Genomic DNA, 22,845 nt, shown 5'->3' with positions numbered 1-22,845 from the left:
ATATTAAATAATTGGTCAACTTATGGTGAAGAAAATCATTGAGGTGGGAAGTGAGGGACACTTAGGATAAACTTTACCTAGTCCTGTCTACCTGGAACTGGTTATGGTTGTTTTTTTTTTCAGTTTATAAAAGGGAATGACCTTTAGGCCTGCAATCAGAATGATATAGGAATAATATCATTTAACAATCTTTCCATCCCAACTTTTATCATAATTTATGTAACTTCACTGTATTATCTGGTTTGTTTTGTTTTCAATGTCATGTGAAGTTGGGAAACTTCCTCTGAAGGTTGTTGGCAGGTTGCAGAATGAGGGTGGCAGGAGCCAAAAGTGTCTCCTGCTGAAGTCATGACTGGCCCACTCTCCCTAGGCAACACCTGCTTGATCTCACTATAGTCAGCCTTGTGGCGATTAAAACCCAGAAACAAACAACAACAACAAAAACAAAACAAAACAAAACAAAAAACAGATGACTAGTTGGACTCTGGAGTGTAAACTGTGGAGGGACTCAGTTTAGTCTGATGGGACTGACAGAAGAGAAGGGAGGAAAAGTTGTTCATTAATTAAAGGAGTATTTAACGAGTGCTTATTGAAGCAGTTGTTACTAGGACATAAAGGAAAAGCTAAAACAAGGCTTCCATCTTTAACAGCCCAAAATAGTTTGGAGAGATAAGGCATCAATAGCAGAATAACAAGGCGGATGTGCAGAGCTGTTTTGGTTGAAAATCAGTGCAATGCATCAGGCCAGTTCAGGATCAGGACTGAGCTGGAAGGCTGTGTGTGGAGGAGGTAGAATTTTGGATTGAATATTAAATTTAATAATTGTCTCTTTCCAATAAGTGTGCCAAAGAATTTTGAATATTGCAATTTTTTGAGACCCCCAATTAGTTCAGCTATGGACAAAACAGAAACCACATGACCCTCCTGTGGCCATGGGGGGACAATGGGATTTTCAGTTTATAAAAGGGAATGACCTTTAGGACTGCAATCAGAATGATACAGGAACAATATCATTTAACAATATTTCCATCCCAACTTTTATCATAATTTATGTAACTTCACTGTATTATCTGGTTTGCTTGGACGTTCTGGTTTGGAAGAACGTTAATCATAACTGATATGATTACCTTACTTTTACCGAGTTCTATGAATGTTCATTTCGGAGGAAAAACTATGTTTTTGTGTTCTGAGGGTTGTTTAGAACAAAGCAAAAATCCACAACTCTGGGAATGTGATTGGATCCAGCTGAAGCTCTCCTAGCTCAGCTTCATCCAGTTATGCATCCAGCTCAGTCAAAGGCTGTTACAGTGCCCAGCAGTGTCTCTCTCCATAGCTTGGAATGAAGACCAGACACTTCTCTCCATTCCTCAGTTGTTCCCATGTGAAACTGTGCAGACTGGAGTCTGCCAAAAGAATGCTCTCCACATGTTGAAAAGAAATATGCAGAAAAGGAACACATCAATGCCACAAGATTTGAAAGGGTGGTGGATCCAGGGAATGGGAATTCTAAAGATGTAAAGAATGAAAAAAATATGAAAGAAACAGAACAGCAGCTTGCCTGGCACGATGCCTATGAACTTTCTCTTTCCCCTAGAACATGTATGAGAGGCAATGGTCATAGTTCTATCTCAGTTCCTAGCTGTGTACCTGTCTTTATCTTCCCGAGTTGCTCTCTCTGTAGTTACAAGGAATGAATGTAGGAGTTTGAGTTATTCAGATGTGAGTAATAAGCATCCAGCAGGATCACTTTGTAAGCACTTTCCCTTAAGCAACAGGTAGACCCTGTGCCTCTCTCCCCACCTTCACCAGCAACTCACATTGCCTTTCTGTAATACTGTTGGCAAACCCCACAGATGACAGTCTATCAGCATCAACTAAGCTACTGTGAGATGGCTGGTTTAAAAGGGCATGGCTGACTAAATTGGTGCAATCACTCTGGAAAGTGGTATGGAGATTCCTCAGGAAACTTGGAATGGAACCACCATTTGATCCACTTAGCCTGCTCCTTGGCATATACCCAAAGGTCTTAAAATCAGCATACTACAGTGATGCAGCCATATCAATGCTTATAGCAACTCAAATCACAACAGCTAAATTTTGAAACCAGTCAAGGTGCCCTTCAACAGATGAATGAATAAAGGAAATGTGGTATATATACACAATGGAATATTACTTGGCCAAAAAGAGAAATGAAATTATGGCATTTGTCAGTAAATGGATGGAACTGGAGACAATCATGCTAAGTGAAATAAGCCACTCCCAAAAAACCAAAGGCTGAATGTTCTCTCTGATATGCGATGCTAACTCACAATAACAGGGGTGGGTAGTGAAGAATAAAAGTACTTTGGATTAGACAAAGAGGAATGAAGGGAAGAAAGGGGGTATGGGAATAGGAAAGATAGTTGAATGAATTGGACTTTACTTTCCTATGTTCATATATGTATACATGACCAATGTAACTCCACATCATGTATAACCAGAATGGGAAGTTGTACTCCATGTATGTGTAATATGTCAAAATACATTCTAATGTCGTGTATAATTAAAAAGAACTAATTTTAAAAAATCACAAAAATAAGTAAATAAACAAAAGAGCATGGCTGTTTGGGGCCAGGATCTGCCCTCCCCCAGGGCTTCCCACCATAAGTATTTGTGATAAGGGATTACTCAGGCAGACAGCAAGAAGTTTCCACTAGACTGAAAAACCTTAACTGAATCAGTGAAATCGAAGGATATGGTGGTTGGCCAGTAATTTCTTTGTGGCTCAGAGTCAACAGTAAACAGCTTTCCATTTCTGGCAGCAAGAGTTCAGATGCCAAAATAAATCTTCCCAAAGTATTTATACACACATAATATGGGTGTGTGTCTCTCCTTGAATTCCCTTACTCATTCCTTCTTACTCATCCTTTTTGGATTTTGGTATATCTGTCCTAAAGGATTATAAATAAAAAACAAACCTCCCCCATGAATTTGCCATAAAAGTCACAGATCCTTATTTATGGGAAAGTTGTTTTATTCCCACAGATTTTCATCTGGTTTATAATTTAAAAAGTGCATGCTCAGCATAATTGTCTTTGGGTGGGCTGGTGATATTCAAGGACACCAGAGATGGAAGAAGGATGGTATTTCTCCTCTGAAATGTCTATATTTTGACTAGGCATCTGCTGTACTTAATAAAGGGGATGTTTTGATATCTTTAGTGTATGTAGTTGCCTTCTGGCTCTTAACTAATAATGCTTCTAGACTTTTCACAAAATTAATGTGCAAGCAGCCACTTCATTGCAGGATGGGGAAAGATTCCAAAGTTGTTTTATGCTGATAGCACAGATGAATGGCTATCAACTGGTGTTTGTGAATTGTATTATGCCCATTGATAAGGACTGGATGGACTGGGGCATTTAGAAATGGTCTCAGCATTACATTACATTGCTCTGTCCTAGAGCAACAGATTATTTATAATTTAACAAGTTGGTACTGAAAAATATGTTCAGTACCAATTTTCCCATCCAAGACCATTTTGGGGGAAAATTCTTTTTTGTTGTTGTTCAGTATTGGGGTGCTCTAACACCAAGCCATATTCTATTTTAAGACAAGGTCTCTCTAAGGTCTAAGATTGTCCTCAAACTTACGATCCTTCTGCCTCAGTCTCCCCAGTTGCTGGGATTGCAGATATGTGCCACCATGCCCATGCAGATAAATTTCTTTAAACCATGGAACAGTTTATGGGTCTTGATATATCTAAAGTTTTTTTTTTTTTTTTTAAGAAACTGCTGGTTAATACTGGTATTATACCTTCCAGTGGCCTATAGTAGAGGTCATTAACTAAATGTGATGATGCTGAAGATTAAAGGAATCATCAAATTTGTGATGTCAGTAGTCACACTTGAAATTGATGCTTCACTCCCCCTGGACACTCAAACACACATATGGAACATTCTGAGTCCATTGCAAGAGTTCAAAATATCAAATTCAGGTTAATTGATGACCAAAAAAAAAAAAAACAAAAAAAAAAACCTCTGCTTCTATCTCCCTTAAATCTTCTACTCAGGCTGCTGCTGAGCAACCTCTGAGGATCCCAAGGGCTGGAGCAGCCAGCTGGGGTAGGTACGCCATTTGGCATATACACCTGGGACTCTGCAAAGCAGCACAGCCTATAATTCCCAAAGTGGAAGTCCAAGAGGGAAAGGGGAATAAATAGGCCTCACTTAAAGTACATTCTAACCATTCGTAGCTCCCTTTGGAAGAAACCAGCTCAAAATATCCCTGGGAATTACTGAAGTTAAGTATTCATAAGTAACCTCATAAGGGTACAAGAAGCATAGGGGTAAAATTTGACTGAAATGCTCTTAACAAAACCAAGGGCTTTGCCCAAATAAGCAATCGCCTGGACGAAAGTTTTACAGGTATGGTCTGTGTTAATGGGGGATTGAAAGTTTGTCCTTTAAAACAATTGTTCCCAGAGGTGACCATCTCATGAGCCAGGTTGAGGGTTGCTAAGCAGTGAAAGGAAACAAAGGCCAGTTTCAAGAAGTTCATTAAAATCTACAGCTACAAGGCTTTACTCTAAGGTTCACCCCAGTGGAAAAGACACTCGGTCAGAAATGATCCCTTTTCTCTCTCTAGTCCTATACCCCACCTTCCCTCCACTGACTCTGTTCACACTGTTAACTTTAGCATGGAATACATTTGGCTTTTAGTATATCTACATACTTCCTAATTAAATCACTGGCATTTTTCAAGGTAGGTATCATGTTTTATTTGTCTTCTTACCAGCTTAGTGCCGAAAACAATCTCTTCCTATACATGCTAGGTTGACCATAAATTGAATGGTAACTGTAAATTAATGATCTCTGCCCACTGAAGTTCCAACCTTCCTTTAAGACCTATCTCAAATGCTCCCTCTTTTAAGAAGACTTTTCTTATCTTTCAGGTGCTGTTATTTTCCTCTGAATCCCAACAGAAACTTGTGTACCTCTTTCATGGAACTTATTGGATTGGCCTTAATCATGTGCTTGTCCAGAATAGGAGACAGATCTTACTTAGCTCTGGATCCTTGGGCACAAAGATTTGCTAACAGCCTTGTTCCTTCATTTATCCCACAAACATAAATGAGCATCAACTGATGTAAGGACTGGTGATATAAAGCAAATGAAACAACATGACTTTTATTCTCTTAGTGCTTAAAGCCTCAGAGGTTGTATGAACAAATTAATAGGAAATTACAGCTCAGTGTTTTGATCAGGAGCTATGCAGACCATAGTATCACCTGACCTGATTCAAGGAATCAAAGAAGACCTGCATGAGGACGAGACGTGCTGAGACCTAAAGAATGAAGGACATGCATGCGCAGAAGCCAGGACGTAAGAGACACCCTGGTAAAATGAAGGAGCCAGAAGAAGTTCAGAGGTTCAAACTGGTTCATGTGAAGAATGCTTTCAATTTATATCATATTATTCCCTCTAGAAGACTGAAATCGACAGAGATAAGACAATAAAAATGGGAAACCCAAATTCATATATATGGCTAAGCTAGCAAGGGGCTCATGTATTCTGCCTCCCACATTAGCTTTCTTCCCAGTAAATGTTTCTATCTCTGCATTTCTTTCAATATCAAGCCTCTCTTTTCCTTGGAAACCTTTTGGTGCAGAAAATAAATATATAAGAGCAATTGATGTACTTTGTTTCCCTACATCATTCATATATTTATTTCTAGGTTCTAATTCGACAATTACCTCTGATTGTTCATTCGTAACAGAAAAAAACAGAAGCCCAAGAGGGATTCCTGGGACTTTGCCACAGTAAGTTGGGTCTCTATATTTGGGGAGCAATTTCACAGTCTGTGAACACATACATCCTCATGTTGACTTGGGCAAAGTTAGCTTGAGGAAATCAGCGTTTAGAAGACTTTTGCTTTGCTCATCTACAAAATTTCAATGAGGAAGGAAGAAATGAGACTATAAATAGGGTAACTGTTATCACAAAAAGATCAGGCAGGACGCAAACCTCACACATAATCTCAGCTCTTTATTCAGGGGGATGAAATGGTACCCGTGGACCCACTCTCCTGGTGGAAAATAAGCCACTGAACAAAGAAAGGAACTGGGTTTATATAGGTTATTTTGAGGAGTGGTCTAGTGAACATATATCAGTTTGCTTGGACAGTCAGGAATGTGAGACTTTTGGGTCAAGGTCAGCAGACTGTGTCTGAAGACAATTTACTTTGGAAGAGATGAACGCCTTCCAGAGATGGTTTCCTTTAAGGATGATAAAACACCTCCTCCCTGTCTGCAGCTGGCTGACACCTGGAAAACATTTGTCCTAGGAGATGAAAGCTGTCAGTGCTTGGCCTTCATTTTTACTTCTTTTCTCAGGCCTCATTATTTGGGAATTTCTTAGCCTCCATATCCATTAGTGAACATATAATTTACCATCCAAACTGAGGCACTGTGACAATAAAAGGGAGACCTCTTCATAATTATGCTGAGAAAACAGGTGCAAACCGAGACTACTCAGGTACATAACTAAAAACCCTCCACAGACTTAGCCATCTTAATGTTCAGGATTCCGCTTTTCTTTGTCTTTATTCCAGGTCACTTTTTGCAGAGAAAGCGCTCTGCAAATAGTACATGTTTGAAGACCGTGCTAACTATACCCTAGAAAACACTTTCTCTGCCCTTCTCCCTAGAATGTGGGCATTATATCAATCATGAAATTTCTAAATTCTGGCCAAGTGCACAATTTTCATGGGCCTGTGTAACTACCTAACACTTTTGCAAGCTTAAATGACTAATACTAGATCAGCACCATCTGACAGATCTTTTCGCAAGAATGGAATGTTCTATATGTGCCCTAGGTAGTAGCCACCAACCACACATTATTGAGGCTTGAAACATGATTAGTATGATTAAGGAACTAAATTTTAAACTTTACTTAATTTTCATCACTTTAAAAGTACATTTAAATAGCTACAAATAGCCAGCAATTAGCATATTAAGCAAGGAACCTGCAGAAAAGAAAGTAAAAAGGGCAACTTGTGCCAGAACATCTTTTGTTTTTCCAGTGGGCTAAGGTCTCAGCCTTTCCTTTTGTTTGACTCCACCTCAAGAATCAATTTCATCTCTATTAAATTTAGGGAAAGGAAGGACCATAATATGTACAGGTATCAACAGTATTTGCAAAGGAGAGTACTGATATTTATCAATTCTCCTTGAAACACTAGGGAAAGCATCTATGCTAGCACAGTTATGCTGAACATAATTGCAGGATTTCTTCATTCCATCATACACATGTTTTAAAGAAACCCAAAATTTCTAAAGGAAGTCCTATTTCTGCCAGAGTCTTCTATAAAGGGCTTTTTTTTTTTTTTTTTTTTTTTTTTTTTTGTACCAGGGATTGAACCCAGGGGCACTCAACCATAGAGCCACATCTCCAACCCTTTTAATTTTTTTTTTTTTTTTTTTGAGAAAGGGTCTTGCTAAGTTGCTCAGGGCCTCACTAAGTGGCTGAAGTTGGCCTTGAATTAGCAATCCTCCTGCCTCAGCCTCCCCTGCTGTTGGAATTATAGGTGTGCACCTCCATGCCCGGCCTATGCAGGGTTCTTACAGTCCCAAAGCTGTATCTCTAGCATTTTATTGCTAGAGATAAGACATGAAACAATTTATTTATATTTGAAATTCCCATCTCATCAAATGTTTCCTTCTGAGTAAACATTAAACTTTCTGTATCTCTTTGATGTCTCTTAATACTTTCTGCTTTTGTATCACCTGTGTAAATATACTAAAGAGCAAGAAGTGAGTACAAAAGAGGGCAGGTATATATTCCCTCTCCTCCTGGTGAACAGGTACTTTGAGGGCAAGGATTTTATTTTCTATACCATCAGGTACAGTTCTTTGCACATAGTAGCTGCTCAAGAAATTTTGGTAAGTTTATTTGGAAATGTGTTGTGGAGCTACCCACTTCTGTAAAGTTAAGCTGCTGGAACATGAAATAGGATAAGGTAAATTCTTTTGCAACAAGCCTACTTTCAGAGAGTCGTGAGAACTCAAGAGTGCCTTCTAGTTATATTCCTCATAGATGAGCAATGCAGATATAACTGAGCATAAATTTGAGGGTGTGGTAAGACCAATTCTTTTCTCCTAGGATTGCAAGCTAGCATAATTCTTTTGGAAAGCAATGTGGAAATTCATATCAAAAGTTTTTGATATAATATTTTTGTACAGGACACTTCATCCCAATTAAGTTATTTGTAACTATTTTACTAAAGCATGATTTACACACAAAAGCTGTGCATATTCAATATATGTAACTTGGTATGTTTGGAGAGAAGTACACACCTGTGAAACCACCACCACGATCATTCCCATAAACATGTCATCACCTCCCAGTTTCCTCCCACCTCTTTGTCATTGTGTGTGTGTGTGTGTGTGTGTGTGTGTGTGTGTGTTAGAGAGAGAGAGACAGAGACAGAGACAGAGACAGATCACTTAACATAAGATATACCCACTTAGCAAGTTCTTAAGCATACATTGTTAACTACAGGCACTGTATTGTGCAATAGATCTACGGGACTTATTCATCTTGTATTTACATTTCCACCAACCAGTACACCTGAAACTTTGCACCCTTTGATTAATACCGCCCTATTCCCCTTAACCCTAGCCCTTGGCCAACCCCATTCTGTTCTATGCTCTTATGGGTTTCTTTTAGATTTCTCATATAAGTGGTACCACTTTGTCCTTCTGTGTCTGGCTTATTTCACTTAGCATAATGTTCTCCAGGTTCATCCATGTTACTGCAAATGGTTAGATTTCCTTCTTTTCAAAGACTGAGTAATATTCTAATGTATGTATACCATATTTTACTTATCTGTTAATCTGTCAATATGTATTTAGTTTGATTTCATGTCTTGTTGTGAATAATGCTGCAATTCACATGGGAATTCAGATGACTTTGAGATCCTGATTTCAATCCCTTTGAATATATAGTCAGAAGTAGGATTGTGTGACACTCACCTATAATCCAAGTTACTCAGGAGGCTGAGGCAGGAGGATTACAAGTTCAAGGCCAGAGGTGGCAACTTACCAAGATCCTGTCTCAAAATTTAAAAAAAATATATTTTTTTAAGGTTTAAGGGGTTGGGGTTATGGCTCAGTGGTAGAATGACGTGCAAGGTCCTGGGTTAAATCCCCAATACTGACAAAAAAAAAAAAAAATAGTGATATTGTTTCTGGTTTTTGAAAACTGCCATTCTAATAGGAGTGAGTTGATATCTCATGATTTCTCTTCCATTTCCCTAATAATTAGTGATGTTGAGTGCCTTTTCATATACTCGTTGCCCATGTGTATATCTTTTTTGGAGAAATCTCTTCAGTTCCTTTGCTCAATTTTTAATTGGGTTATTTGGGATTTTATTTTATTGCTGTGGCGTTTCAGGAATTCCTTATATGTTTTGGCTATTAACCCTTTGTTAAGTACATGATTTGCAAACATTTCCTTCCAATCCATAAGTTACCTTTGCATGTTGATTGTTTAGCTTTGCAGAAGACTTTAGGTTACTCTATTTTTGGTCATTTTCTTGCTTTTGTTTTTCAGAATGATACAATAGTTTATTATTTGAAAAGTATCTGGAGGTTTGGAAGGAGAGGATAATCAATTTTGATGGGTAAGGTCAGAAGAAGGTATGACAGGGAAAGTTCTGGTTGGGCCCTGAAGAATGGAAAACTGTTGACTGGTGATTTTTTTGCCTGTGCTTTTTAGTATCATGTCTAAGAAACTATTACCAAGACCAATGTTATGGGGTTTGTCCCCCAGTGTTTGCTTCAAGGAATTTTATGGTTTCAGATCTTCAAGTAAGTCTTTAATCCATTATGAGTTATTTTTATGTGTAAGATAAGGGCCCATCAGTGAAATAATTTAAATATAGGGAAAATGCATGAATGACATTCATCTCTGCTTAATTTATAGTAGTAAAAAACTGGATACAACCTAAGCATCCAACAATAGGAGAATTATTAATAAATCATTGGTCAAGTAGAAATAGACTATTATATGGCTATTTTAAGAGTTTATACTGATGTAAGAATATTTACAACATAACATTAAGTAAAAAAGCAATCATAAAAGAAAAAGGTTGGGAGGGAATACAGCAAGTATCTTGTTATGGTTTGGATCTGAAATGTCCCCCCAAAGGTCATTATGTTGAAGGCTTGGTCCCTAAAGCAACAATGTTCAGAGGTGAGACTTTGGGGAGGTGATTGGATCATGAGGTTAATCCATTGATGAATTCACAACTTAATGAGCTATTGAGAGATGGTGGAAACTTTAAAAGGTAGGACCTTACTGGAGAAAGGAGGTCATTGGGGCCTGCCTTCAAAGGCTGTATTTTGTACCCAGCCCCTTTCTCTTGCTTGCTCTCTTTCTTTCCTGCTCACATGTACCATACCATCATGTGCTGCCCCACCACAGGCCAAAACAAGGGAGCAAAGTGACCATGGACTAAAACTCTGAACCCATGTGCCAAATAAATCTTCCTTCTAATTAAGTTATTTATCTCAGGCATTTTGTCACAGTAGCAAAAAGCAAACACAGATCCTGAGTGGTCACTTTTGATGATTCAATTAGAAATAACTTTTTACCCTTTTTTATCCTTTATATTTTTCAAGTTTACTTAACATCAATACTTTGAAATCTGTATTAGCAAGTAATATATAATTTTGACACTGTTTCTTCATTTTAAAGGTAATTCTAACCAAGACTTATAAGAAAATTCAAAATTCTAGAAAACTAGGCACTCCTAGATAACATGTTTAGAGTTTTTTCCACAATTTTTATTGGTGCATTATAGTTATACACAATGGTGGGATAGTTATCTGTTCATACAAAAACACAACATAATAATATAGTCTGGTCGATATAATTTTTCAATATTTCCCCCTTCCCTTCTTTCATCCCTCCTGGTCCCTTTTCTCTACTAACATCCCCTTAATTTTCATGAGATCACCTCCACTTTCTGTTTTTTTCTTTTTCTTTTTGTGGGAAGTGGGAGATAGTTGGCCACTCCAACATGGCACTATCACTTACCAATTCAATATCTTGATTTGGCTCAATAGAATGAACTCCAAGATTTCTGCAGCTGAATAAGTGAGGACTGGTCAGTAGTTTCAAACTGAAAAAGCCAAAAATATTCATACAAAAATGTATCTCAATTTTAATGTATTGATTCTAAAAATATGTCTTTTGTAAAAGAACACATACAAGCTCTCTTAGGAAAACTACAGTCAGTATAAATAATGGGGTCAGGTCATGGGTCTATTTATAGTATTATGTGGAATATTCTCCAGTGTAAGCTGTTATCATCATGACTCCCTGTGAAAAACTCTGTTTTTCTGATCAGTGGATTTAAAAAGGGTCAGTATTTGTGTTGGACATGGAAGATAAGAAACAGCAAGTGAGAGAGAGTGGAAAGCTGGAAAAGTCCAGAGATGGTTGTGCAGGTAATGCAGCTCTTAGGCAGTGTGGTTTGAAATCTGAATGGAAGAAGTGCACACTTCACCGTACACAGCAGATGATCAATATGTACTGAATGAATTGAAAGCCTAGAGTTCATATTTCACCAGCTGAGATGATTTGGTTTTCAGAATTTTGTTTCAGGACACTGTCTTTTCTAACAAGCAGCAATTTAAGGAGTAGTGGTTGAAAAGGAGCTAATTGTAGAAAAACCAGAGAAAGACATAAACACAGTCTTTTCCTGGAGGATTTGCCATTTAAAACCGCAACTGCTTTTAATGCCAGGTATCCTTGGTGGCCAGCGCCTGTGCAAGTGCAGAAGCTGCAGAGAGCAGGGTTCAAGTGCTCCCTAAGGGCGTGGCTCGTAGCTTTCCACTCATTATGGAACCAAGTGTTGAGAGCCAGTCTCCTGTCTGAGCTGACTACAGGGCCACACCAGAGAGAGAGAGAGAGAGAGAGAGAGAGAGAGAATGAATCCGAAGAGTACAAATTGGAAGACACTTGGATGGTGGTTGCATTTAAGTATGGGCTCTTTTATTTTTCCTAAATTCATTCTGAGAATATATATGTATATATACACATTTATATATATTTAAAGGTCAGAAGCTGGCTTTCAACCTGAAACATACTATTTTAAAGCAAAACGTTTGAGGAAGGGGATATAAGATAAGGTTGGATGAAATCTCCTTTGCAGTATCCTTAGAGTATGAGATGTATGGTAGTTGTCCAGATGGCACAGTGGGCTTCAGTGATACCAAAGGCTCTTTCTTCCATTGCTGCTTTCGAGTTTTCCTGCCACCATCTCCTAGGCCTCTTGGAGAAATGCAATGGTTGTTGTGATTATGTCTAACACTTCAAAGTCATTTTTAACTAAATCGAGCATATCTGCATGGAAAAGCAAGGGCTTCAGTGCCCAAGAAATTTGAGTGTGGTCTCTACTCCATTACTTCCTAATTATGCGCTTAGAGGCAGCTGCTTAACCTCTGGCCCCAAGCTTCTGTCCATGGATCAGGGCAACCCACGTCTAAGAACTGCTGAAAACCACAGCCTCGTAGCTGGTATAGAGTAATCTCATGGTGCATTTTAGGTATTATTATCTGTTCAGCAAATAGTATGTTTCAGGTCTTTATTGGAAACTTAATATAGGCTCTTTATTTCAAACTTACCTTCACAATTTAGGTAAGCCCAAAAAAGTTGGAAATGCAGTGCAACCAGAAAGCCTGGGATTAAAAAACAAAACCAAGATGAAACAAAGGCATAACAATAAATAGCACAGAGGCCAGGGGAGAAAGAGGCCACAGGGGTGAGATACTCTCAAACCGCCTTTGATTCTCATTGCAATTCTGTGATGGGGACAAAAGTGATCAATACCTTCAACGGACTGGAAAAACCAAAGCACGGATGGCATTCAGCTCCCTTCCAGCCACTGTAGAATGAAGCGATGGGATTAAGAAAACACTGAAGTTCCTTTCAAGGCTGTGATTGTATTATTCTTTGACTTTCCTAAAGTAAGCCTAGGAGATGATGTGAGATTTGGTCCTACGACTCACATTTCTTGATTCTCAGTCCAGAACTTTGTGCTGGGCCAGGAGTGCTGGGGGAGTAGGAATTGTTGCTCCAAAGGAAAATGAAATTCCAGCTGTGCAGAAATGTCCTGCCTTTACTACAGGTAGCATTTTTACATAAGCTTAAATCTCAATAGATGGCTTTAGCAATGCCTGTTTCAGTGTGCTCACCCCTGAAGACGATTCCCACCCTCACACACCTGAGTCCTTCCCTCTGCCTATACCCAGCTCCAAAGTGCTCGCTAGAGTTTACCTACATCTCTTCCAGATTGCTCCCTACTTAGGCTCTGCCTTGTGCCAGAGGAAACACAGCTTTCCACCTCTTTCTTTTTTAGTCGTCTACTCTAATAAGTTAATATTGCTTTCCAAAATAAATATTTCAAGTTGTTCTGTTGTAAACAAGACAACCCTGGCAAAAGAACAAATTACACTTAGAATATTCAAGGAGGAAGCCAAGTGTTCTTATTCATGGGTGTGCCAGTGTGTACTTTCTGGTTGACTCCTTTAGACTCCAGTTTGATCTGAAGTCCAAAGTGGCCTCAGCTCCCCAAAGACCTTGCGGACTTATTTTGTTTCAAGAGACAATGCCATAGCAATGTCATGTTTGCCTGGTTACAAGGACTTCCACAGAGGCCAGCATATTCCTGGCAAGTTTTTAGCAAGCACTAAATTTGAAATAACCGCAACACCTCTATGATTTGATTCTGAATGTTTTTATTTAATGAATCTGGATATATATATATATATATATATACATATATATATATATATGAAATTCCTATTATGCGGAGGATAAGGGAAAGTATTTGACCTACTTTTTAAAATGTTGGATAAATTACATCTGCATTAAAGGTTAAATAATTGGGGATATATCAAGTTATCTTTTAAAATTTCACTACTTGTTACATTTTATTATAAGAACTTTGATTTGTACAAACTATTCTTATGACCTTCCCTGAGCACTGAGAACATAAATTGGCAAAGATGATGCATTATCTTCACATGGATGCTGAGAACACTACGATGTATCCTAACATATACTATACACTGAAAAAAAAATCAGATATTTTGAGGATGTCTTTAGGATTAATTAAAAACTTTGCAACCTAACCAAATCATTAATTTCTTCCTAGATCAAGTGGTAAAAACCACAACATCCTAAAAATGTTACTGTTGGAAACCACTGGTTCAGATTGATGGCAACTGAGGGCCTGGGAGCATGACCTAGAGTAAGGTCTAGTATGCTGGCTCAAGAAACTCCTTGAGCCAGGCACAGTGGCTCACAGTTATAATCCCAGTGGCTGAGGAGGCTGAGGCAGGAGGATTTCGAGTTCAAAGCCAGCTTCAGCAATTTAATAAGGCCCTAATCAACTCAGTGAGACCCTGTCTCTAAATAAAATATTTTAAAAAGGACTGGGGATGTGACTCAGTGGTAAAGCACCCCTGGGTTCAATCCCTGGTACCAAGAAAAAAAAAAAAAGAAAAGAAAAGAAAAGAAAAAGAAACCCCTTGAGTCAGGTTATGACAGTTTGAGTGTTTCCCAATAAATCCAACGATACATTTTCATAATAGCATGCACAATTGTATTCTAACTTTACATATTTGCACATGAAAATGTTTAATTCTCCCATAGCTATGATGTCACATCAATTACTATTACAAAAAGCAACTGCATACAGGGTCACATGTTTGGAATTGAGGCTAAAAATCATCCTTCTCTCAAACTTCAGATAAACTGCAAATTGACAGAGTAAAACAATCACAAAGTAGAAATGTGAAAAAGTGCATAGCTTTGAAGGGAAATACCTCTTCAAAGAGGATGATTCTTTCTCTTCCAGAGATGATGGGCTTAGCTAGCTCCTCCGAGATAAAAAGTTGTTTATTTTGCACAGGTCCTAGCAATCCACAGTGGGAGTTTCTGGTCTTATAGTTAGAGCAGTCGACAGCTCTGGGCTCTATTATTGTGTGGAATGCTATTACTTCTCTCCTTTCTTATTAGGCATGGAAAGGAATTGCTGCCTTCTGAAACTTTAAGCTTCTTGAACAGGGTGTGTTCATATGCTAGCAGGGAGAGGTTAGTCTGCATAAATTATGGAGGGTGTTAACATGAATTTGGTTCCTGTTGTTCAAATAAATATTAATTTGCTATTAAATATAGAGTTTGGAGTAAGTGGCAGGAATATAGCACTCTGCAGAAATGAGAGCTACCTGACTGGTCCACACTTACTCCGTGAGTCATGAGTGGACCAAAAGCTTCAAGACCAAGAGGAAATGGGCATTGAAGGAGTCTCACTTGAACTCCAAAGGGACCAGATAAGAGGCTAAAGGAAAGGAGATGAAGACAAGGATTGCCTGCACTTGTCAGAAGAAAATACCAAACATACCCAACAGATAGCTAAGGCAAAATCAAGGTTGAGACTACCTCAGTTTATATCTTTTTTCTCTACTGCTCAAACACTTATTGATATCTTCACATCTCTCAAACTTTGTTCTAGGTTTTAGACTAACAGAGTGGGCAAGACAGCCATGACCTCTTCCTTCCTAAACTTGACAATTGTTCCTTCTAGCCATGCATTTCAGGAGGTGGCCAGTGGTGCAGCAAGAGTTTGTCTTGGTGGAGTTGGGAAAGGTGAAGAGAAACAACCAGTACAGAGAAGCAGCTTCCAAAAGGCTAAGTGACAAACCCTTCCTTCCCCTGTAACACCAGCAAAGGGAACCTTTTTTTGGAGGTGGTCCTGGGGTTTGAACCCAGGAGTGCTCAACCACTGAGCCACATCCCCAGCCCTTTTTAATTTTTTATTTTGAGACAGGCTCTCACTAAGTTGCTCAGGGCCTCACTAAATTGCTGAGGCTGGGCTTGAACTTGCGATCCTCCTTCCTCAGGCTTCCAAACTGTTGGAATTATAGGCATGCGCCACTACACCCTTGAAGAGGGTGTTTGTGGAGAGGGCTGATGCTGGCCTTACATCTGCTAAAGAGAAGGGAAAATCTACCACTGTGGGTCAGGGAAAGGTGTGTTGGAGGAAATGGTGGAGACTTGAAAAGAGTGGAAATCAGGTGAGGTGGAGGGTGTGAGAAAGCTGATTTAGAAGCATAAGCAATGAACGTTCAGCTGAGATGAGTTTGTGTGCATTTGGTTGTCTTGTTTTCTCCAGCAGATGGTTTAAAAAGGGAAGAGTGAGGTTCTTCCAGCTTTGGTATTTTATCTGGCAGGTATAACAAAGAGCAAGAAGACAGGAGAGTGAAGGTTCTTGGCAATAAAGAGGGAGAAGAGACAGATCATGGCTGTCAATCAGGAGAAGGAATGAAGATAACCACTGAGGGAAACAGAAAGGAATCCATGAATTACAGGTCTCCATGGGGACACAGGAATAGCAGACTGGGGGATGACAGACTAAGAGTAACTGGTTAAACGTGATGCTTGAAGAGTGATGTCTGAGTCTGCTCAGAGTTGGAGCAATTCCAGGTAACAAGTTCCAGGGTGTGTCTGAGAAAGAGCGGCTGGAGCAGAGGAGGTCACTGGAAATGAGTAAGATGGGGAAATAAGTGTTCAGAGTGTCAAATGTGGGTATGAGGTCATTCTGACGAATGGGTGGATGCCGTGGAAAGGAAGGCCACCAGGGTGCCAGGGCTGTCAATGAATCGAGAGCAGTGGTGAAGAGAGGTCGCCAGCTGACGACCAGCAGAAGGCCCAGGCTGGCACTACTCAAGGAACTGCCTCCTGATGCGGATTATGAGAGGGTGGAGGAGCGATGATTTGAAGTTGACCATGTGGAACAAATGCAGCGTTTTTATTTCCTAGTAGACATCATGGGATTGGTGAGGTGGGGTTGGTATTTTAGAAATTTTTTTCTTTTAGAAAACTTTAGAAAGAAAATGAATTAGCATCTTATAAGTGGCAGGTCATTTGTTCTCATGCTTGCATCATTTTTCTACATCATGTTTCCTGCTCCTTGAGTCTACATGAGTTTTAGATTCCATGTGCTGCTTGTGCCTGGTAGAGCAGTTCACTTGTTTGCACAGTCCATATTATATTTAATATTATGACATAGCATGTAACATACCACACCCAGATCCTATGTTTCACAATTCCTGGGAAAGACTGATAAATACTTTATCATTTGTATACAGCTAAGGGATCTGTTATTTTATTCTTTTATTATCATAAGCCCATGACTTGATGACTAGTACATATACAATCCCTGCAACAGAGACTGCTAGTAAAAGGAAATGAAATTGAACAAACTCTCTGTCCTCAACAACTTTTTATCCACTCATTCTTGTGTTTATTGAGCATATCTTATACATCATACACTGCGTTAGTTGCTAGAGATATAAAAATGATTAATGCTTTATTATTGTCCTTGAGAGACCATGGTCTAGCGATATGAACAAATAATTGGCAATCTTTGTTAAATGCTGTAATAGAATGCAGTGCAGTGCATGGGGGAAGGTCATTGAAGGCTTCGTGAAGCTGGTAAGAGTTAATCTACATTCTGAACTAATAGGAGTTACACACATATGTAAGGGAAAGGCATCACAGGAAAAAGGCAAAGCAGTTGAGGTAAAGAGAGCACAGAATTCAGAGAAGAGGAAATAGTACAGACAGGCTTTGGCACAGGGTGTATGGAAGGAAGAAGTGGGTGATAACACATGGGAAGGTAAACAGGAAGATGATCTGAGGGTCTTAGACACCACGGTTAAGGGGTTTGGATTCTATATAGAAAGTCAAGACTATACACACATACACACACACACACACACACACACACACACACACTCTTATATATATTCTAAAAAGATTTATTTTAACTCATATATATGTTTTGGATGGTATTGTTAGGAACCTGGACTGGCAATGAGTTGTGTGAGGGGAATTCAAGACCCGAAGGCCAAGTATGAGATTATTATAAAAGGCCAAGAAAAAAAAAGTTGATGTTGAAAGAAAAAAGAGAGAGAAAATACAAGATGTTCAGAAGATACAAGTCATAAAAATTGGTGAATGAAAGATATGTTGGAAAAGAGGGGAAAAAACAGCAATTCTAGAATGACTATAGAGGATGGCCAAATTTACCTGGTGTTTTGTTGTTATTGATTATAAGACACAATGGGGAGAATGGAATTCTGGTTGGGGGATGAAGAAGAGGTCTGAGTAGCTGGTTAGAGGGAGATGAAAACAGCCTTCTTACAGGATGGATTCGCGATGAATCTGACGACTCCCAGTGGTGGTCTTGGTTAAGTAGTTGGTTATGCAAGTGTGGAGCTCAGCTGAAAGTTTGGAAGCCAGTGTCTAGATGTTCATCAAGGTCACAAAAGTTGATGATTACCTAAAGAGAAGGCACAGAGTACAGATGTTCAGTCTGAAAGACTCAAGATGAACTTTAGAGCAACCCTGAAGCAATCGTAAATGAAATTAGTTTTTCCTTTAAGTTCCTTCCTGCTACTTTGAAAATTATCTCTGGAAAGAAAGCCAAAAGTATGGCTTCCCTACCAACACAAAAGGGACCAAAATGAGTTATACTGAAGAGAGTCAGGTAATGTACAATCAACATGGGTGAGAGACAACGGGAAGGGTTGAAAACATGCACCACCCACATCTGAAGGAAGCAACCCCTTCCCAGGTTGTTAGCCAGGGAAGACATACCCCAGGTGTTACAAAATCTGATATTTCAGGAGAAACTATAAACATGCTGTTTTACAGGAAATTTCATGTAATAAAAAAAAACCCGTGCATAAAATTTATTGATCAACTACTATGTACCAGGCACTAATCTAGAATCTGGAGATTTTGCAGTGAACAAGAGACAAATGTCCTTTCCTGGAGTGAAGCCTAGATTCAATTGTGGGAACACATACAATAAATTAAATGGGTAAAATATACAGTCTGCTTAGTGGACAGGCAAGCATTGAAGAAATATCAAGAGGAATGTGGGATAGATAATGTTAGTGTGGGCTGCTCCGTGAAGAGCAATGGGAAAGAAAGGCCTTGCCAAAAAATCTTGAGTAAAGGACTCGGGGAATCAAGAAGGTGAGCCACACTGGTACCTTTCTTCATATCCACACTAAGAGAAGACAGCAAAGTCAAAGTCTCTGGGTAGGACTTTGCCCAAGGAGCTCAAAAAGCCAGTGTAGCCAAAACAGTGAGATCTGAAAGGAGAGTCTGGGGAGATGGAGTCATAGAAATAAGGGAGAGCAGGACTCTTCAGGTCTTGTCAGCATTGTGAGGGTTGGAGCTCGTTTTCTGGATGAGTCAGGAAGCCCCTGGTGCATTTGGAACAGAGCAGTGAGTCTGTGCTCGCGCGTTGAGAGCATACAGAATAAGGGAAGGGATGGGAGACCCCGGAAAAAGACTCCACTGCAGTAACTCAGACTAGAAATACTGGCTGCTTGGGTAGGACCGGTACAGGTGGAGGGCGAAGAGAAGGTCCGACTGGGTCCATATTCTGAAGACAGACAACAGTTGTGTTGAGAAGTGTGAGAGGAAAATGAGACATCAGCAACTCTGTTTGGCCTGAACCAGATCAAGGATGACTGGATTACCATTAATAAATATGGTAAACTGTGAAGTTGGGGGGCGTATTAAAAAACTGGAGCTCATTTTTTTAACCTACTAGGTTTGAAAAGTGCATTAGATCTCCCAGTGGACTCAACATCTGGGAAACTAGTCTGTATGTTTAGAATTCCAGGGGAGTGAGCCAAACTGGACATAAAAGTTGAGGAATCAGAGCATTTAATGACATAAGATTGGAGTTATCGGGGAACTGAGTGCCTACTAATGAGAAGGGCAAAGGACCGCTATTTGGAATTGAGGGAGATGAGAAGGAGACAGCAAAGCCTACTGAGAACTCGCAGCCAGGGAAATAGGAGAAACCCCAAGAAAATGAGGTACTTCAGAGAAGAAAGTTCTTTAAGGAGAAGGAAGTGGTCATCTGGGACATAGGTTGCTGTCAGCCCCAAGAAAGGCACACTTAGCAATGTGAGGATCGTTCGTGACCCAGATGAGAGCGGTTTTAGAGTGATTGATTGTAGAAAGATTGCTAAGAATCAAAGTGCTCAACAGGTTCAAGGAGGAGCAGGAAAATTAGGCCTAGTAAGTATCACAAATCTGCCGAAGAATTCCTAGGGAAGTAAGAAATAGGGCAGTGGCTGAAGGGAGAAGTGGCCCAAAATAGAGGAAAGTTGCTTCTTTGAAGATCGGAGAAAGATGTGTGTTTACAAGAAAAAAAATTCAGTAGAGAAAAAACTCATGATGCAGATGAGAGAAGACAATTGCTAGGAAATGCCCTAGAGTATCAGAGATGGGATGGGACCCAGAGCTGGAAGGGAGAGGCTGGATCCCAGACAATGACTGACACATGTGCTGGCTCCAACATGCAGACCACTTGTTTGAACCTCTGCACGAGGCCTCTGCTCATCCTGAAAATGCACTCCTCCACAGCTGAAAAGGCTTCACTTAGAAACACTGAAACACAACCAGTCTTCAGATTTTCTTTAAGATACACTTCCAAATTAAAAGATGCTCTCCATGATTAGTGGGATTTGGAAAAATCACATGTGCTGGAAATATTTGCATCTGTAATGAAGACAAAGGCTTGACCAACTTCAACCTGCATCCAGTGAATTCACACTAGGACTGTTTATATTTTAAAAAATTTATTTTAGTGTGAGTCCATAAGGAATGGATAGCTTCATCATTTCAGCAACTAAATTAAAACTACCGACATCTTTTAGTCTGATTTTTCTGCTAACTACATGCTAATATCACCTCAGAAAAAAAAAAAAAAATCTTACTTTGGGAGCTCCTTGTGGAAAGTTAGATTCCAATCACACATCTGAAATTGTGAAAACTTTCTTTGTCAAACAGGGCCCCAACTAGAAGTTAATATATTAGTGCTTCCTGCACAGATTAGCACTGTGATCCTTGGCAAACCTGGACTGGCTGCTTAAAGAAGAAAGAAGTCTGCCCATGGGTCAAGGTGCCTGCTGCTTAACTGGAAGACACTGGTATCAAATGACCAGTGATCCTACTTCCTGGAATAAAGCAGTTAATTTAGTAACCATTTGTCAGTTACTAAATTAATGAGTAAAAATTAGTTCTACCATCAGAAGCATTGCCATCTCCATCAGAACCCAGATCTTGAATGAGCATTCTTTTCAAGGGATTTCATTAATTAAGAATCATGAGTAGAACCTGAAGATTTTCTTGTATAACTCACAAGAGAACTGGCTTTCAGACAAGTACTGATGTGCTTTGTTGCATTTTAGATAGCATAAGAAAAGCTGATTCTCCAGGCCATTTAAAAGGAAAATACTGATTCACAACTTGCTTTATTTTCTGGATATTTCTATCCTAAGGGCAAAGAAGATTTTTTTCAACTTAAGCCTCTGTTCTCTATTTGTCATTGACAAGTCCAGTTTTTTCCAAGTTCCTAACTAGATGTTAAATAAATAGTAGTTTATAAAGCACTCTCCACCTTTAAGTGGTAATAGAGAACATCATATGAAATGATTTATATGTATATATATATATATACACATATCAATGTATAAATGTGTTTATATATATATATACACTCTACACACACAATTTTTATTTTTTAATTTTCATTCTTTTCAAAATGCTACTTCACTAAAATGATAGTAAAAGAATTTTTAAAGGTATAAAAACACAAGAGAGTGTCAACAGCATTGTTGATAACAGGTAGTCAACAATGACTACCTGTTTGGTCAAGGGTAGGGAGCTGAACCTTCGGCTGTAGACAGTCATTTATGGCGCAGAGCCTTAGAGGGGCTGAGAAACCGGAGGCACCAACCGCCTCTGAAGATGAGGATAAGGGACGGAACTGAAAGCAGGGTCAGCTGAAGGTCTATATGAAGTGGAGAGATCTGAAGGACCCTTCTTATATGCAGAGCAAGTGGGTGACTATCCTCTTCTACCTTGAAGGATGCAGGGAGTAGCTCTGGACTCCCGAATGCCAGAGCGTGGAAGAACAGAGGTCAGGATGGAAAATACTGAAAGGTGAGAACCTGGATTGCAGAATGCTGGTAGCCAGGCTTATCATACCTCTCTGTTCCACACTTGGCATGGCTCTAGAAGACTTCTTTCGAGAGACATGAGTGAGTCTGTGTAAGAAGATGCTCTCAGATGACAATAGGCGGTGTTATTTCCTACACTGTCAACTTCCCTGACCAATCACCTCAAGCTTATGCCAACCAGGAAAGCAGTAGAGACTACACACTCGCAGTTTGCAAATAGTGTTTTGGACTCTCACTTCTAAATATTAAAGCAAAGGCATGGGCCATAAGACACTTGGGGAAGCTTCCAACATAAAAAACTGAGGCTCAAACTCACAAATAAATGCAGATAAAAAGAAAATCAGAAAATAAACAGATAATGCAGGAGGAGAAGGAGAAGAAGAGCAGAAGGAGAAAGAGAGAGGAGAGATAAAAGGGGGAGGGAAGAGGGAGGAAAAAACACCCTACAACCAAAACAAAACTGCATAATTGATAGAATCAGATACAAAATAAGATATTCTATATATATATATATATATATATATACACATATGTATATTGGTGAAATGAGAAAAGGATGCTAATTTAAAGAGAGATTATTCAAAGAATAAGAGCTCATGAAAATTAAAAATATCATAGCAATAAAAAATACAATAGGACTAGATGATACAGTTGAGGAACAATTAAAAATAAATGATACAGAATAAGACAATAGAAAAGACACAATGATCAGAGAACAAATAGGAGTTTTAGGACTAGTA

The 22,845-nt window shown here is 39.2% G+C and overlaps 1 long non-coding RNA gene across 5 annotated transcripts in view; it reads right to left on the bottom strand.

Annotated features, from left to right (window-relative positions):
• Positions 1-22,845, bottom strand: part of LOC306642267 — a 44,732-nt gene that overhangs the window by 8,645 nt on the left and 13,242 nt on the right. Inside the window, exons 2-6 of one of the 5 annotated variants that reach the window (XR_013758453.1) lie at positions 18,259-18,396; positions 12,671-12,724; positions 11,079-11,163; positions 9,011-9,091; positions 8,333-8,394 (exon numbers count right to left, since the gene is read on the bottom strand). This is a non-coding gene — a long non-coding RNA (uncharacterized lncRNA). Of the gene's footprint in view, positions 1-7,396; positions 8,395-9,010; positions 9,092-11,078; positions 11,164-12,670; positions 12,725-18,258; positions 18,397-22,845 lie in introns of those variants that run through there. The other 4 variants (XR_013758454.1, XR_013758455.1, XR_013758456.1 and 1 more) reach the window with 4 other exon arrangements.

This window comes from Sciurus vulgaris, assembly GCF_902686455.1.
Source record: "Sciurus vulgaris genome assembly, chromosome: 12".
NCBI lineage: Eukaryota > Metazoa > Chordata > Mammalia > Rodentia > Sciuridae > Sciurus > Sciurus vulgaris.
Note: the sequence above shows the minus strand (reverse complement) of the source record. Positions and strands in the feature narration are given on the sequence as shown.